At 39.7% G+C, this 6,202-nt stretch overlaps 1 protein-coding gene across 4 annotated transcripts in view; it reads right to left on the minus strand.

Moving 5' to 3' along the window:
- LOC138285741 (caspase-8-like) overlaps window positions 1-4,135 on the minus strand; it is a 188,743-nt gene extending 184,608 nt beyond the window's left edge. For 2 of the 4 annotated variants that reach the window (XR_011201638.1, XM_069226073.1), the window contains exon 1: window positions 3,964-4,133. The gene's annotated coding sequence lies outside the window, so the exon portion shown is untranslated. Of the gene's footprint in view, window positions 1-3,963 lie in introns of all 4 variants that reach the window. The other 2 variants (XM_069226072.1, XM_069226074.1) reach the window with 2 other exon arrangements.
- Between the last annotated feature and the right edge of the window lie 2,067 nt (window positions 4,136-6,202).

Genomic DNA, 6,202 nt, shown 5'->3' on the forward strand with positions numbered 1-6,202 from the left:
ATCATTTGTTTTATGCTAAAAGACAATTAAAATAGTTTTACTAGAAATGTCCGATTGAAATTGCACAATCGTCCCAATAATATGACCAGAGTTTTGTTGCTAGTGTATAATGAACAGCAAAATATTCAGTCATCTGGTTCACACTTTCTCAATATACTTAACCTAAATAGCCTTCAGTTGTACCTTGCTTTCTCACTTTTGTGCACCAAGTTCTGCAGATAAAACAGGTATTATGCGCTACAAAGGGTAACTTAACTAGCCAGAAAAGACAAAAATATAAGTTATTGGTTAAAGAGACGGTTTTTGATGGCTTGCTGAATTTGATTAAACTAGATTCTGCATAAAAGGCAGCTGGGAGACAGCGTCACAATTTGGCAGGCATAATGAGGAAAGATCTGTCCCTATGTGTGACTGTTATAATTTGTGCCATGCTTAATGATTGGTGATGTCTGAGGTTTTACTTGGATGCAAAAGTGAACAACAAACCCTGAAGGTGAGAATGGTAGGACAGTGGTGTTGTAATCTTTTATGTATGACCATAAGGGTTTTGAGAAAAATGCTACATCGAATTCGTAGTCAGTGAAGTATCCTGCCATATCTTGAAAAGGTGAAGATGAGGCAGGAAGCAGCATTTTTTGCACAAGTTGAAGGAGGTGTTTTTCACGGACGGCTAAATAAATGGTTTAGTGTACACCAACCTAGACTGAATCATGACTTTGACTACTGGTATGTGCCAGTTGCTGTTGGCATAGGGAAAACAATTCATTAAGATTTTGAACATCTGCAGGATACCACAGTTCAGTTGCTTAGGTGCAGAATAAAAAGGTGGAAATTTAATAATTTGTGGATGGTCAGACAGAAATGATGTAATCCATTTGATGACCTGGCCACCTCGCTGGAGCCCCACTTAATTACGGTTATTTTCAAGATAGAATGATCAATGGTGGTGAAGACTGCTGTCAAATGTACTGGTGTTGGGCATAACCATTGTACTTAGGGAGTTTCACTTAGAAAAGAAAAAAGGTGACAAGTGGAATATTTGAATTCATTTCAGCCCCATGTAATTATTATAGTAATCATTCCAGGACATCATTTTTTTGAGGATTATCATTCATATGCAAGCCAGCCGTGGTCCTACTGTAGAAAACATAGAAAAATGCAGTCTTTTGTCGTTGTCCAATTTTTCTTCTGGTTTACTCATGAAAATAGTTGCCATGCTGGTAAAATGGTGGCCAGTAGGCAACCCTAGAGGGCTGGCCCAAGAAAAGGGCAGGTTAGTGAGACAGACCGTGACTTCATTTAATTGCATTTAGACTTGTTTTTTGTAGGCCTTCTGCAAAATTTGGAAAAAAAATTGTTGTATGCAAGTAAAAGGATATATATCTCAAAACGTAGTTAAACGATCATTGTGCTAATTTATAAATGAATGTGTATTATGGAGCCACCCAAATGTATATGAAAGATTAGTATTAGAACTTTTAAAGGCTGCAGAGGGTTGGTAGGAGCCTTTAAGCCATGACTCAGGGCACATGGCATTGAACCGTTTTAGCCTATATACCATTGCATTCCGGTAGTTTCACATTTCATAAGGTAGATATAAGCTGATAAACACAAGATTGCTAATCACTGTCAGAGAAAACTGTAAATAAAAATACTTTGTTTGTATATCACTCTGCTGCCCTTCTCCTTGGTCTGATCTATGTTTTATAATCTTTCAAATAAAAGTGTAAAAGTATCAGAGCTCACATCTATCTTGGTAGATCCTACTGCTTACTTTTACAGTGACTTAAGTGACACGTTAAATAGAAATCAAGCTATTTCCAACTGTTATATTTGGTTCCTTGTCTTTTTTACTAAAACAATCTTAGGCGCCACACACATTACCTTGCACTGTTTATCTGAGAAACAATCTTTGAGTATTAATCCACAATGCTGCAGTATGCTTACATGCTGCAGTATGGCTCATATGGCCTGAAGTAATTTGACCACATTACCCCACCCTCATGGAATTCCACAGCCTCTCCTTGACAGCCTGCACCACCTTCAAATCCGTCTGCATCATCTACAAACTCATCAGCACTGGCGCTAGCTGACTGACAAGCTCATCATCTGTGGTGGCTCTCTGTACACAAGCAGTCAGGACACCAGCAGAATGGAGACGAAGAAGTGCAAAAAAAGTAAAAACAAAAGCTGTTCTCCAGTTAGGCACCAAGGTCCTGGAAAGATATTACCATATCTATCTGAACTTCCTCAACTCAACTCCAATTTAGAAAACAGCTGAATTCAGCTGAATCCTAGCCTCTTTTAACAACACTTCATCAAGAAGCAGTAACATCCCACAAACCAACTATGTCTCCCAACACGTGGCCTGCGACTTTGACCCTGTACAGCTCGACTGCTTTTCCACTAGGTTTTCTGCTAAATACTGCATATATAAAAACGTACTAACCTGGGGGACATTTTTAACTTAACATTGGACTAAAAACATATTAAACATGCCAACATTTTAAAACAGAAAAGTGGGAGATTGTGAAAAAATGGGGGACTGTATTTTGCACATTTACTTATATTGAAGTAGACACCATTTTAAGTAGGAAACAGCTAAAATAAAGCCATTTTTGCTTCAAAAATCAGGGGTCTCCAGCATGATTTGGGTAAGTTGGCATTTTTTAAATAAGTTTTGGAAAGAACTGACCCAAGCTTTTCCACATAGTGTGACTCATCGCTGGTTAACTATTATGTGTAGTTTTAAACTTTTGTACATCTGTTAATTCCTGACCTGTCACTACAATCCTTCATTTGAGACTTCATTGTAAGTACTGTCAGCCTCACGTTTTACCAAAAAAAAACCCTCTCTATATCTCTTTAGCTACGTTTATATCCATATATCGCATATAGCGCATCTAGCTCACCCCAAACCTCAGTTTACTACCATGATCTCCCAAACAACCCTACTAAATTCTTCCTCATTCATCTCACCTTTGACTCATCCAAAACCCTGACTGCTATTACGATCTCCCTAACCCTTTCCACAGACTCTTCCCTCCTCCAGCTCTCCTTTACTCACCCCAAGCCTCATCCTATTAGTATAAACTCCCAATAAACTGTTCTGGATTCTTCCCTCCTCTCACCCTCCATTACTCTGGTCAATCCAACTAACAAACTCACATATCCTCTGCTCAAATTAACTCATAATAATATTAATACTGTGCTCATATTTTCCTAAACGAATCCACCACTAATTCCTCTTGGGTTCCGGAGTAGCGTGCTACTCGCCGAAAAGCGCTTTCGACGCCTCGTCAGGGGTAGTAAGCACTACAGAAATACAATACAATTAAAAAACGCGTTGCCACTTAATAGAACTTTAAAATATATTTACTTATTTTGTTAATATTATCATTTATGATTTCATTGTTTTATTACTATATACACTACGGCAGCTCCTTCTTGCAAAGTACCTTAAACAATGCCAGAGGATTTCCAGTTAAGTGATCACACTTACTGTGATGTAATTTCCTGTGACGTCATGTCGCATGCAATTTATTAGAGGCCTTTTGGCCTAAGGTACCAAAAATTCTGTAAGTAGCCATGTTATTGTTCAAGAGAATTGTATATGGTAAGTAGCCAAGGATAAGTAAATGCTAGAGAGTAGATCTAGTTTGCAGTTGCTTTCAGGATAGGCTCGATTCCAACTCTGCTTTCGCGCGAGCTGTAACTGAATATCTTAGAAAACGACACTTTGTCATGAAAAGTGCTACTCAGTCCTTTAAAAAGATAGGCACTCCTAAAGGAAAGTATCGGTACATAAACGTCTGCATTGGCGTCGCTCAAACAGCAAAATAGTTCTGTAATGCGCAGTAAATGGTATCCTCCTTTAACGTGTCAGTGCGCGCGATTACAAACCCAATTTGCTTTCGGTTTGTAACAGTCAGTATAACTCAGTCTCAGCAAACTGGCACTTACCAAATGAAGTCAGACACAAGCAGCCTGCTCCTCTGCACAAACAAGCCGATTAACTGTGTTCGAAAACAGATAATTCTACAATATTTACTTCCAGAGCTTGAAGCCTGGAACTCAAGACTTCCTAGCGCAGCGCGGGCTGTAGTTTTGACCCGACTTCCTGGTCACGTCATACAGTATCTGATGTTCCCCGGGTGGGCGGGGCCAGCGAGGCCCGCGATTAGGGATCCGCAGACTTTATTACTCGTGCAATCTTGCTCATTCTCCACAAGTGCTCGCCCAGCAGATGCGAGGAAGGGAAGCAAATCTAGTCGACTGTCAGTGAATACATATATATGTGCACTGCTTCAGATGGACAGGGCCGCTTCGGTACTAAGTATCTGCACTTGGAATGTACCGGCACTTCTCGGGACGGGAGCAATAAGGTACTCTGAATAGTGAGTACCTGCACGTCCTCGTTTCTATTTGAATCCAGGGCTGGCTTTAGTGCGGTGCTAGCGATGCGGCCGCACCGGGTGCCGAACTGAATTGGGGGCGCTGTGTACAATAACTTAAAAACGTGCAAGTTAAAAACACCTGCTGGAAAGTTCCTTCTGCCTCCAGCCTTCAGAAAGCAATTAACATATCACCATATTTCTTGTGATTAATGTCCCTGCTAGGGAGAGAGATGGGAGTTTTCCCTAGGCAGCTTTGACTCGCCATAAAGTAGCGTACAGGGTTAATATTCCTGCAGCAAATAACAGAACTATGGGGCATATTTAAGAAAAGTGCACTTTCCTTGCACCCTTAAGCACCCCCTAACCGCCACCATGTGTGTGCTGTATTTAACATACAGTGCACCATGGTGGTAGTGTTAACGTAGAATTTTAAAGTGCTTTATTAATGAATATTCATGCATTTTGAGTGATGGATTTGCATAGAAATTGTATTAACGTAGAGAAAAATAATGTACACATTTGAAGGTGCGCGTACAAGATTGGCCGTCAATCTTAATGCAGTGTACTTATGGCTTGTTAATATGAAATGTTGAGCTTATGTTTGATTAATGCAATATGTCATATTAAGGGTTATGCATTATATATTAGCTTTATTAATTGTAGGCCTTAACTTAGCGAGGTCTTGGCCTAGTTGCACGGTCTCATGTCAAGCTGCATTTCTTAACCAGTTTATAAAATGGATGCTTAGAGAATTAAATTGTGATTTTCCACTGTACTCTCTATGTGCTCCGAGCTGAAGTTCTTTCTCATGAGAAACTGCTTGCTAGAAGATGATGTACTATCCAAGGTACAATGTTTAATGTGATGTGTGTAAGACTGACCTTCCCAGGAGAAGACAATGGACCCACTGACTGGAGTATAGGCTGGAACAATATTGATACCTGACAAACCACGCGATGGAAACAGGGGTCGAGGAGCCAATCTTCGACATGTGAACCATGTAGTAGAAGAACTTTAGATTAAGGGTTTTAGTTTTATTGGGCAAAATTTGAACATGCGATCCCCTTACCAATGGGGACATTGGAAGTAGTTTTAGGAAATCTAACTTAGCCGGACTGCACCAGGAGAAGATGCGCCATTTCTTTTGACTGCCCAGAGAGGCCATTAGCTATATTCTTTCGTACTGCTTAGAGAGACTTTGCCTTTTCTGAACTTTGATGCCGAACCTGATGCCTTGCTGACCAGACTGATGTCCCAATGATGAAGGCTATCACAGCTTGCTGATCCAAACTGAGGAGAGGTAGATCTCTCTAGATAGCAACCTCTATTTTGATAGAGCCATAGTTAGATGTTTTTCCAAATTTGTGTGACAAAATTGTTTTGCATGAAGTCCAAACATTCTATTCTAACCTGATGTTAGTTAAGGTTCTCACTGATGAAGTTCACTACATGTAATAACAGTTGATGTTTTTTTCTTTGCTGAATCTAATTGTATTTTATATCATTTGCGCAGTTATTCTAGTTATTATGTTAGAAGGAAATCTGTTAATAAAATAAGACAGATCAATTTGACAAACTAATATAGGTTTAATCGATTTTCAGCTGGGAACGATAGGCAGTCTCAACATAGAGGCCATGACTGAAGATCAAAGTTCTAGTTCACAAGTAGTGGTATTTATACTGTAAAAACCACAAAAAACTACGGTCACAAGTTCAGCATTGACGTAAGCAAGAACAAGCAGTACAGGTAAGATAATAGGGGAGAGGGACCTCTTGAAAAGAGCACGTGCACGATTATTGGTCGC

This window comes from Pleurodeles waltl, chromosome 3_1 (genome assembly GCF_031143425.1).
Source record: "Pleurodeles waltl isolate 20211129_DDA chromosome 3_1, aPleWal1.hap1.20221129, whole genome shotgun sequence".
NCBI lineage: Eukaryota > Metazoa > Chordata > Amphibia > Caudata > Salamandridae > Pleurodeles > Pleurodeles waltl.